The sequence below is a fragment of the Leopardus geoffroyi genome, chromosome C3, assembly GCF_018350155.1.
Source record: "Leopardus geoffroyi isolate Oge1 chromosome C3, O.geoffroyi_Oge1_pat1.0, whole genome shotgun sequence".
NCBI lineage: Eukaryota > Metazoa > Chordata > Mammalia > Carnivora > Felidae > Leopardus > Leopardus geoffroyi.
This window is the reverse complement of record NC_059338.1, coordinates 90,702,665-90,715,255: the sequence shown is the minus strand read 5'-3', so window position 1 is coordinate 90,715,255 and position 12,591 is coordinate 90,702,665. Positions and strand designations below refer to the sequence as shown.

Below are 12,591 nucleotides of genomic sequence, written 5' to 3'. Positions count from 1 at the left end.
ATGTCCACCAACTGATGAATGGATAAAGAAGTTGTGGTTTATATATACAATGGAATACTACTTGGCAATGAGAAAGAATGAAATATGGCCTTTTGTAGCAACGTGGATGGAACTGGAGAGTGTTATGCTAAGTGAAATAAGTCATACAGAGAAAGACAGATACCATATGGTTTCACTTTTATGTGGATCCTGAGAAACTTAACAGAAGACCATGGCGGAGGGGAAAGGGAAAAAAAAGTTACAGAGACGGAAGGAGGCAAACCATAAGAGACTCTTAAAAACTGAGAATAAACTGAGGGTTGATGGGGGGTGGAAGGGAGATCTCCTCTCCCTTCCACCCCCCAGTGGTGATGGGCACTGAGGAGGGCCCCGTTGGGATGAGCACTAGGTGTTGTATGGAAACCAATTTGACAATAAATTTCATATTTAAAAAAAATTTTTAATAAATAAATAAATAAACATTAACATAAATAAATAAATAAATAAATCTCTGCTGGTCCTCAAATTTTCCAGATGTTCCGTGATTCTGAGTACATAGTAGGCTTGCACTACTTGGGGCTCAAGCAATGAATTGAGGTCATATGACCTCTGAGATTAAAGATTCTTACTGCGGGGGCGCCTGGGTGGCTCAGTCAGTTAAGCGGCCAACTTTGGCTGGGGTCATGATCTCATAGTTCGTGGGTTTGAGCCCCGTGTTGGGCTCTGTACTGGGCTCAGAGCCTGCTTCAGATTCTGTGTCTACCTCTCCGTCTGCCCCTCCCCTGCTTGCACTCTGTCTCTCTGTCTCTCAAAGAATGAATAAAAACGTTAAAAAAAAAAAAAAAAGATTGTTACTGCAGAAGAACCTCACTTATCCTGAATGATATACTAGTTGTTTGAATCATGAAAAAATTAAAAAGGAATTTCCTAGAGTTAATCAGCCAACATTTAACATTTCAGGAAAGAAAGAAAAAAAAAAAAAAAAGAACGCTTTATAGGAGCCTGTGTGTGTGTGTGTGTGTGTGTATTCATTCATTCATTCCTCCATTTGACAAAAATCTACTGAGGGATATTACGGGTCAAGCATTTTTTTAGGCAATGAAGATATGAGTTTCTTGGCCTCTGCTCACAAAGAACTAACGATCTTATGAAAGAGAACAGACATCAGAAAGCATGTTATACTACATAATATAAGCAGAGTGCTGTAGGTGTGCAGAGAGGACGCTAATCCCAGATGGGTATGACTACAACAACTTGCTAAAGGAGCAGGTTTCTAAGTTAAGTCTGAATTACAAACGTAAGTTAATTAGGCATTTGAGGGGATGAGCAGTTTTAGAAAGTAAGGATACCATGTGCAGAGGAGCAAAAGGCAAAATGGCTTGAGTGTGTTGGGAGAGCCACAAATAGTTCCTGTGATTGGGGCATAGAGTGAGAGACAAAAATGAGTCTAGAAATTAGAGGTTTGGCCACTTGGAGTTTAGTATCTCTATAAAGAAGTTTGGACTTGATCTTGAGGGTGAGGAAAGCCACAAGATTTGATGCAGAGTCATAACTTGATCAGATTTTTCACTCGAGAAAGATTTCGCGAATACTGACAGAATAGGTGGATTGTAGGAAGTGGTAACTGAAAACAGAGAATTGAGTTAGGAGGCCACAGAACAAATCCAGGCAAGAGATGATGGAGTTTAGAATAAGGTAGTGGCAGAGTAAAAATGGAGAAAAAAAATGCATAGGGAAGATATAAACTAGGTGTAATTGATAGAGCTGGATTCTATCTCGAGCACCTGAATAAAAGGGGATACGTTTCACTAAAGTAATCTATGGGAGTGGGGTTGGGGGAAAGGGAAAGTAATAAATTCTATTTGCAACTCATTCGCACGTTTGAATTTGGAAATGCCTTGCCGACGACAAGTCCTGATCTCAGAAGAACGATATAAGCTAGAGAGAGGTACAGCTTTGGATATGTGAGCGTACAAGTGGTCAGTGATGCCTGGAGGTGATCTCTAGCTCACCATGAAGAAATGTACAGAGGGAAAAGGGATGAGAACACTGGCACATCAAAGTAGGTGGAGGAAAAACAGCCCAAAAAAGAAACCAAAGGGCACTCTCCAGAGGTTTAGATACAACGTGGCTTGACATAAATCAGTGAAAGAGAGACCTAGGAATAGTGACCAACCCATCAAATGCTGTAGAGGCATGAACTTGTTGTTGGCTGTTCAGTGGAGACTCCAAAGCAATGATGAGAACACAGCCAAGCAGCCAAACTAGGTAGAAAGTATTTATGTCATAGTCACTGAACACCTACTAGAGACCGGGTGCCGAGGAAAAAAACAGGAGAGTAAATTCTAGGTCCCTTGACATGAAGAAAAACAATTCAATTCATTCTCTGACATTCCAAAATCCCAGGTCTTTCCTTTGTCTTATCCAAAATGATCTCAGTCCGCTCTATAGGTACCTATGTACCTATAGGTCCATAGTACTTTATCCACAACTTTAAGCTCCAAACAGCTCTGGAAACTGTGTTTTGTTTTGTTTCAAGAATCTGACCTGGACAAATAAGAGGTTATTTTTAGTCTTTATTTATCTCTTAATGTGAACATTCATATGTTTGACTGCAGAAATATTGATCCAGATGATTATAACGTACCGTACTGTACCCCACTTATGGTCATAAAATACACGGCACGTGTTCTTTATTTGCTTCTTAAAATCTCTCCCCCTTCAATAATTAAATTCCAAAACACATACGATGCGAGATTATGGACATCTAGAATTAAAGCACTTTATTAAAACACCTCAGAAAATAGACATTTTTCTTCTTTCTAGATTAGATACTTCTGATGGGAGCCATATATAATATTTATTTTGAGTGTGAAACTTTCTGGCAGAAATCAAGCCCTTGCACTAAACAATAGTCTATTTGTCCCTCTCTATGGCAACTATCACCGCTGTGCCACTGCATTCACTCCGAGTACAGCAGCAGAGACTGGAGGGTGCTCCTCAGCTTGCAAGGAGATGTCCTGTCCCGGAGCTGACCTCACTCCCCTGAGCGTTCTCTCTGCTTCCTTCGCTCTATGGCCCAGGGTCTGCTGGCTCCCTTTTCTGCCCTGCACCTGGGCCTGCTTCCGTTTTCTTTTCCATGAAATCTTAGGCCAGGAGACTCTTCCCATTCTTATTTGGCAAGCTTGGGATCATTACCATTTCAAAGCTGGAAGAAAATTCAGAGAGAGCATTGTGTTTAGTCCCCCTCCCTGTAGAAACAAGGACACTGAGGGGCAGAGAAATGAGGGGACTTGGCCACATCGCCTAGGTAATTTATGACCAAGTGAGGACTTCAATCCAGCCTGCTATTTCACCTTCCCAGCTCAAGGGAGCCAAACATCAGATGCATGGGTGCAGTAGGTTCTGTAGTGAACACTTTTGTTTGCTTTGTTTGTTGGATTATTTATTTTACTCTCCAGTTTTCCTCTGGGATATCACTTCCACATCTTTATCCCTGTGGTTCAAGCAAATGCACTCAACTCCCTAATTCCATGGGTAGCAAATAACTGGAGCCAGGCCAGTCACAGAAATGAACTCCCAAACCAGTTGGACAGAGATCTGGGAAGCTTTGGAACAATTACCAAGAGGAGGGCATATGTGCACTCTTTAATCCCCATTGGACTTCAGTGGCATCTGGGACCGCATGGCCCAGAGTTATTTAGAGCCATCTATCACATGAAGCCAAGAAGGGAAGCCAGAGCCTAGAGGTGGAAAGACAGGGTGTTCTGATGACACTGAGTTTCCAAATTCTCCCATGCCTGAACCCCTTCTACCTCTGATTTTTTTCAGTCACATAAACCAATTAATTTCTTCTTCTGTTTAAGCTCGCTCTGAGTGGATTATCTGTCACTTGCAAACAAAAATTCCTTACCACATAAAATGACCTTTTATAAAGCCTCTTCAAATACTGTCTGTTTGTGGTTTGATGATTTTTTTCTAAAGGTCTGAAATCTCTGAAATTCAATAATTTGCAGAATTGAGGTGAAGTGAGGAAATACACAGAGGGAAACTTGTGTCTTGATAATACGCTATAGTTTCTACTCTACATAAATGATAGCATTGCACATTTAACCGAAGTCCTATGTTCTCATTTTATGCTGGGTGTGTGACTCCATTTGCTTAATTTGAAACGTATGCAAGCATCCTAACTTTTAATGTTGCAAACTGAGCTCTGGCATTGGGCTTTTCTGTTTATTTGTGTTTATAAAATCATCGTCTCTTGTTCTTAAGAACAAGAAGAGTTACAAGGGTTTTTTTTTTTTTTATGTTACATAGTTTTTTTTTAAATAAATAAGTCTTAAGAGGTTTCGTAAACTTCAAACCACTGGAAAAGAATGACATGATATGAGCTAAATGTAAATGAATCAGAAACTTCCAGATTAAATTTACCTTCAAATCCACATCAGTTTATAGACCAAAGGGAAGCTTTGATATCTTAAAAAGCCCATGGGAGAGTGGGTAATATTTAACATGTTGGTCTATGCCAAATTAGGCCCTTTTTATTGAATAGTTATCTCCTTTGCATATGGAAAGGCCTCCCAAACAGGGTGTTTTCTTGAGTAAAATCAATGAAGAAGACAGCTCACGTACCACTACTCAGATGAGATGAGCCAGTTGCAAGGCAATTTCAGGTTTAGGAGAAAAGGACATGGTTGCTTAAAGACACCAACAGCAACTGATTATGCACATCTTCTTTTGAAAGGAGACTTCAGTCCCCTTGTTCAGTTTCCAAACCACCTGCCTACTCATTTCTATTCTCATTTTTGGCTTTGGCCGCCTGCTTCTCCAACCTTATGCCACTCTCCTCTTTCTTAACGCCTATTTAGCTATATATCATGCTCCTTTCTCTATCTTGAACTTGTCAAACTCTTTCATGCCTTGGGGCCTTTGCATTGCCATTCCCTCTATCTAGAAGACTCTTTTGATGACTCCTTGCAAATTGGTCCATATGATATTCTCAGAGGAACTTTCACTGCTCATCCTATCTCCATGCCCCATTATTCTCTCTCATATCACCCTATCAACTTCCTTCATAGCTGTTATAACAATTGTATGTATCCTATTTATTGACTCTTTTGTCTGTCTCTCCCTTTTAAAGTATAAGCACCTGAAGTGAAGAGATCATTTTTTTGTTTGTTTACTGCTGTATCTCCAGAGCTGTGAATAGTGACTGCCACATAGTGTACAAACAATAAATATTTGTGGAATGAATGAGAGGGTGAAGGAATGAAGGATGAAACTGTACAAATACGCTCCTTCATCTAAAGGATTATTTATAGAAGGGGAAGGTTATTGTGCTCAAATGTTAACTATTCTAGATAAGGTTGAATAAGCAGGCTTGTCTCTACTTGTTTAGTTTCCATTAAGTTCCATTAAGAAAAGCAACATGAACCATGACTTCATGATCCATAGCCTAATCTAAAAAACATTAATACTTCATCAGGAACTGCTTCACCAATGACCATACACTGTTAAACTGTCTCTACAAATTAGGAAAAACCAAACATCCAGAATTCTAGGGTACTAGGATGAGTTCTATGATTTTTTTTTACCTTGGACCTTCTCTTAGAGATGAACCAGGAGTACAGCTTGCCCTAAGTTTAAGGACAAACACTAACTGCCCACAGGAGAAGTGACTCAGTCTTAATGGAAAACAGGAAAGATATCAGGCTGGATATTGTCCATGTTAAGATCAATTATTTAAAACAATATGTCAGTTGCCCTTCTATCTATGTGTACTCACAAAATAAGTTGAACAGAAACCATAAATACATTGCTTCATTTAATTTTATGACAACTCAGGGGTGCCTGGGTAGCTTAGTTGGTGAAGTGTCCGACTTTTCCTCAGGCCATGATCTCAGGGTTTGTGAATCTGAGCCCTGCATCAGGCTCTGCACTGATAGCTTCACATCCTCTGTTTCCCTCTCTCTGCCGCTTCCCCTCTCATAAGGGCGCATTCAGACACATGCAGTCTCTCTCTTTCTCTCTCAAAAATAAACATTAAAAAAATTAACTTTATGAAAACTCAGAAGACAGGAATAATAGGCATTTCATATCCGTATTTTCGATGTGAGACCCTAACCTTTCCCAACTTCCCAAACCAGAAATTCTGAAGACAAGACCACTGGTTGCTACTGAGAGACAAGAATACTCATGGTGTCTGTAAGCCTAGTGAAAAGAAAAGCCTAGTTTTGTTTTGTTTTTTTCAACGTTTATTTATTTTTGGGACAGAGAGAGACAGAGCATGAACGGGGGAGGGGAAGAGAGAGAGGGAGACACAGAATCGGAAACAGGCTCCAGGCTCTGAGCCATCAGCCCAGAGCCCGACGCGGGGCTTGAACTCACGGACCGCGAGATCGTGACCTGGCTGAAGTCGGACGCTTAACCGACTGCGCCACCCAGGCGCCCCGAAAAGCCTAGTTTTAAGAAAGGGAATAATAAGGAGATTTTCTCTATACTTCTCATATAATTAAAAATCGATAACTTATTGTGTGTAAAGTTCATGCTGGGTTTGGTGGGTGACATAAGAGTTTGTACGACAAAAATCTCCTGACCAGGAGCTATCGACATAGTTGGTAAGATCAGATATGCACACATAAAAGGTTTTGTAAGAGTTGCAGATTCAGATCGTTGGTGCTAAAGGAATTAGGCAGAGGCGGAAAAGGAGGGCATCAACCCACGACTGGAGTAGACAACGAAAGTGCTTCTTGAAAAAGATGGAAATTCAGCTCAGCAGAGCCAACTCAGACACAAGGGCTTGGTGGATAAAGTCTTCACATAAACACTGACAAGGGGGAAAGTATGCCATACTTTGGGAAAGAAACTGACTTGGACAAAGGGTCTACCTTGATGGAGAGAAGGTGGGTTATAAAGAACCTTAAAGCCAAAGGGGCACCTGGGTGGCTCAGTCGGTTGAACACCTGACTCTTGATTTTGGCTCAGGTCATGATCTCGTGATTATAAGACCAAGCCCCGCATCGGGCTCTGTGCTGAGTGTGGAGCCTGCTTAAGATTCTCTTCTCTTCTCTCTCTCTCTCTCTCTCTCTCTCTCTCTCTCACACACACACACACACACACACACATATACACACACATGCACACACACACACAAATCTTGAAGCCAAACTACAGAGGTCAAGGTGCCTGGCGGTGTCATTAGAGGCAAACATATATACAGCAGAGGAAGAGGAAAGTGAGTAAAAGGGAAAGATGTAGACAAGAAATGAAAGGGAAGAAGGAGTGGAGAAAAGGAGAGAAAGAAAAGGAAGAAGTGTTTTATAGTAGAGGGTGAAGCTGATTCCAAAAAAAAATTGTCATTTTTCTTCAAAGACAACTTATTTTCTAATTTTTTTAATGTTCATTTATTTTTGAGAGAGAGGCAGAGCACAAGCACAGTGGGGTGGGGGTGGGGGTAGCAATGGACAGAGAGAAGCAGACACAGAATCTGAAGCAGGATCCAGACTCTGAGCTGTCAGCACAGAGGCTGATACGGGGCCAAACTCATGGACCAAAGTTATGACCTGTGCTCAAGTCGAACACTTAACCAACTGAGCCACCCAGGTGTCCCTAAAGACACCTTATTTCCTAAACCGAAAACACTAGGACAGATGACTGGCTGCTATAGAAAATTCTGGGTGCATAGCTACCATGTCCATAGGTCAGACTGCTTACCTGTACAGCCTTTGAGGAATGTTTTTAAGTTAAAGCCTGATAGGGTTTTTGTTGCTGTCATTGTTTTAATGGATATGTGCATCCTTCAAGCAACTATAAATCATAAGCACATCTTCCAACAAAATTAAGCTATTCTTGGAGACATCCACCTGGTATCTGGGCATTGAGGGAATGAGAGGCAGGGATAGAAGCACCAGGAAATTGAGAATAGAATTAATGTCACCTAATTTGAGAGATGGAGAAGAGACCACCAGAGGTGGAGGTGGGAAGTGCCCTATAGAGATGAGGGCCTTGGCTGGCAGGAAAAGGGAAAACAACTAATGAGGGCCTCACAGGATGTGTGCTAAAAAATTTGTTCTTTTATGTCTTAGGAGAATCCCAAGAGGAATTGTTATAGCCCCTCATTCAAATGGAGGGAAAAAAAATTAAGTAACTTATCCACAATCACATGTTAAGTGGTAAGTCCAGTCTGATTCTTAACATTGCTGAAATCCATTCCTTCCGCTCACCCCCACAGCCATCCTTTCTTTTCAACCCATTACAGCTCTTGCCGGGATTCCTATAGTCACTCACCAAACAATATCCCTGACTCCAATCCTGTCCGGCTACAATCTATTCTCTGTGCTGCAGCTAGGTGAGCTTATCAAACCAGAAATCAGATCAACTCACTCTCCTGCTTGATCCTTCCAAAGACAATATGTTTTCCTCTGACCAAAAGGCCAGACTCCTTAGCCATGGCTATAAGTGGGCCAACCATACAATGTATCTTCTTTTCGGGTGCCTGGATGGCTCAGTCGATTAAGCATCTGCTTTTAAATTCTGCTCAAGTCATGACCCCACAGTTTGTGAGTTCAAACTCCCTGTTGGGCTCTGTGCTGATAGCATGCAGCCTGCTTGGGATTCTCTCTCTGTGTCTCTCTCTCCCTCTCCCCTGCTCCTCTCTAAATAAATAAATAAACAAATAAGATACACTTTTTAAAAATGTATCTTCTTTTGAAAGAAAAGGGGAGGCTACTAAAATTAACCTGGGACAAGAGGCATGAATGAGGACTGTCACACGTAAATAAGGACATGCGATCTCTTACTAGAGAGCCTTTCATGACCTGCTCATTACTTTCCTACTCACCCTTCACCAATTCCCCATGGCCTTCTTGTACTCTTGCTGTACTAGACTACTGGAAATCCCTACATCATAGTATTTTCACTTCTGGGGTCTTAATACACTTTCTCATTATCTCATCTCTCTTCACCAATTGTTCTTCACCCAGCTACCCTATAGAACCCAGATCAGAGTTTACTTCCTCTATGAAATTCCCCCCACCCCAACTCCTTGAGGCCGATTCAGTGATGGTTTTTTTGGTTCCATTTCACCATGTGCATGCCCTAGGGTTACATTTAATAGATCACACACACATCTGCTTCCCTGTACATCTTCCCCTCTGATTGGATGCTTCTTTACTGTAATTAAACACCTAGTACATAGTTCCATTCCTACTATAAAGGAGGCATTTATATAGAGGTTTAATAAATACATGTTGAGAGGATAAATGGGTACATGGGTAATTGAAACGATAAAAAAATAAGTTGTTTTCCAAACTTGTAACCCACTGATATGATTCAGTTTTCATTTCCTTCAAGGTGAATGATTTCCTAGCCTGGCTATGCATCTGAATCACTGAACTGGGTTACCAGATATTGGGGCTAAAGAATCTGTATTTTTAGCAAGATTTCTGGGTGATTCTTATTCAACCCTCGTCCAGTTGGTCTGGATTTAAGAAACTACGTCTCTGCAACGATCACCTGATAGACTTACTTTATTCTCATATGGTTTGTTCTGGTGGAGAGAAATATTAACCCTCTATTTTAAAGTGAGAAGTTATTTGCCTTGTATCTGCAGTCTCAGGATCCTCGGTGCACTAATGTTTTCTTAAAAGAGTTCAGTATACCGAATTGATATGAAATGAACAAAGATACATCTATTCAGATATGAATCCCAGGGTTCCCACTCCAGATATCCATATCTCCAATCTGGGAGCTGGCTCCTATTGGCTCGCTCCTTTGGTCAACATTTTTAAGATAAGAAAGATTCCTTAGAACAAGCCAGCAGCCAGGAGTGGGGAGAAGGCAAGAGTTCTCCATGGGGAATACATTTGCTGAATTTTTTCAAATTGCCACATTTCCTATCTTTAGCATTTGAAAAATATTGACTGTACTGAAAAGTTTTAAATTTATGGCAGGTTACTGGGGATTTTTCAGTGTAGCCTGATCCAAGCATTCCCTTTGAAGTAGTGCCTATAATATAGTGCACTTCACCAAAGAAGAGAAAAGAAAAATAGTCCGTCTCCTTGAGAACAAGAACAAACGACTTGCAAACATGAATTGAAAGCCTACTTTCTGAGTAGAGGACCTGAGCTGTTCAGCACAAGTGACCAACAAAGCCATGACCTACCTCCCCACCTCATGCAACCACAGCTGGGAGACTCGACAGAGCAATGACCTCTCTGCTGACTTCTCAGTTAGCCTCCGGCCTGTCAACTGGCAAAAAAGAAATCTCAAAAGAGGAAGAGCCGTTGGAGTTCTAAATGAAGGCAGGAAAATGAAGGACAGAAGACAGACTCCACTGCCTCTCCTGCTGCCAGTTTGTTGTAAGTGTTGGATGAAGCACTCAAGTTCTGGGCTGAGTATTTTATCCCTTCATAAAAATAAGCCTCGCAGCTCTTGCCCAACTTGCCAGGCCTAATGACCACAATTCAATGCCATAAAATGCTTTGCATTCCTTGGTGAAAGCTGCCATATAAAAGGTCAGGATACCAGCCTGGGCTTGTTTCGTTCCCGGGATTAAAATTTTGAGACTACAAATTTGACATTATTATTTTTAAAAACCTCTCAAACAAGGCTGAAGATAGATTAAATGCCATCTAAGGCTTTGGTGACTTCACCCATAGGCACTTGGGTATACTATGAATGCAGGATAATGGAGAGGCTTTGGATCTCCATGTAGCAGGAAATTGGTGATATATAAATCAGGAGGGCTTCTCTGTAGAGTATAAATGAGAGGACAATTGAAAAACGAGTAGCTGTACATCAGGGCAGGAAGAAGCATAGGTGGCATTTAGAAAAGGAAAATGAGTGTATTTAAATAGAAAATCTAAACTAGGAAAGAGAAAACTTCTGATGTAGAGAATTTGAAAGAGATAATAGGTATTTGAAAATGTCAAGCAAAAAGATCTTGCTCATCAGTCCAGTTAAGAAGATTGAGCACGTGTGGTTTTTTTTTTAAACTTTTTGTTTTGAAATAAGTTTAGATTTACTGAGTAGTTGCAAAAAATAGTAAAGCAAGTTCCCATATACTGTTCACCAAACTTCCCCTAATGTTAACATCTTACATAACAATAGTACAATTATTAAAACCAGGAAATTAACATGGATTCAATACTCTTTTTTTTTTAAGTTTATTTATTTATTTTGAGAGAGAGAGAGAGAGCACGAGCAGGGAAGGGACAGAGAGAGAGGGAGAGAGAGAGAATCCCAAGCAGGCTCCACACTGTCAGCGCAGAGCCCGATGTGGGGCTCAAACTCATGAACTGCGAGTTAATGACCTGAGCAACATTGATACAATACTCTTAACTAACCTACAAACTTCATTCAAATTTCCCTGGTTTTCCCACTATGTCCTTTTTCTGCAGGAGGATCCAATTTAGGATCCTACATTGAACTTCATTGCCACATCTCCTCTGTTTCCTCCAATTAGTGACAGTTTATGAGTCATTTCTTTTACTCTTTACCTTGTCATTTTCAAAGAATACTGGTCATTTATTCTGTGGAATATTCTTCCGTTTGGGTTTGTCTGATACTTCCTCATGTTAGATAGGAGAAATTGGGCCAGGATGTCACAGAAGTGATGCCATGCCTTTCTCAGTACATCAGATCAGGTGGACACTATGTTGATATGCGTGATTACTGGTGACGTCAACTTTGATCACTGGTTAACACGGTGCCTGTTGGAGTTCTTTGCTATAAAACGCTTTCCCCCATTGTAATTTATGATTAGATTATGAAGAAATATTCTGAGATAATGCAAATATAATTTTCTTAAAAAAAACAACTTTATGTATATAGTGCAGTTTTAGGGTCACAGCAAAATTGAGAAGATAGAACTTTCCCATATACCCCTTACTCTACACATTCATAACCTCCCCCATTTTCAGTATCCTGCACCAGAGTGATGCAGAGTGGTATTTGGTACAGAGGGGTATTTGTTACAATCAGTGAACGTACATTGACACCTACTAATCACACAAAGTCCATACTTTGCCTTAGGGTTCACTCTTGGTGGGGTACATTCTATGGGTTTGGACAAAAGTATAATGGCATGTATCTATCATTATAGTATCATGCAGACTCTTTGCACTGCCTTAGAAGTCCGCTGTGCCTCACCTATTCATCCCTCTATAACCCAACAATGGCTCTTTTTACTGTCTCTACAGGTTTGTCTTTTCCAAAATACATACAGCTGGCATCATAAAATATGTAGCTTTTTCTGATTGGCTTCTTTCACTTACTAATATGCATTTAATGCTACTTCCATGTTTTTTCATGGCTTGATAGCTCATTTCTTTGTAACACTAATAATATTCCATTTTCTAGATGTACCACAGTCTATCCATTTGCCTACTGAAGGACATCTTGGTTTCTTCCAAATTTTAGCACTTATGAATCAAGTTGGTATAAACATTCATGTGAAGGTTTTCACGTGGACGTAAGTTTTCAAGTCCTTTGTGTAAGTATTAAGAAAAAGATTACTGGATCATATAGCATGCTTAGTCTTGTAGGAAATAGTCAGAATGTCTTCTAAAATGTGCCATTTTACATTCCTACCTAGCAATGAATGAGAGTTCC

General features: G+C 40.5%; 1 long non-coding RNA gene across 1 annotated transcript; it reads right to left on the bottom strand.

Annotated features, from left to right (window-relative positions):
* Positions 1 to 2,736: 2,736 nt before the first annotated feature.
* Positions 2,737 to 10,513, bottom strand: LOC123586798. The gene is made up of 2 exons (XR_006706955.1): positions 10,142 to 10,513; positions 2,737 to 3,187 (listed from the first exon to the last, which is right to left on the bottom strand). It is a non-coding gene; the product is annotated as an uncharacterized LOC123586798 (long non-coding RNA).
* Positions 10,514 to 12,591: the final 2,078 nt, after the last annotated feature.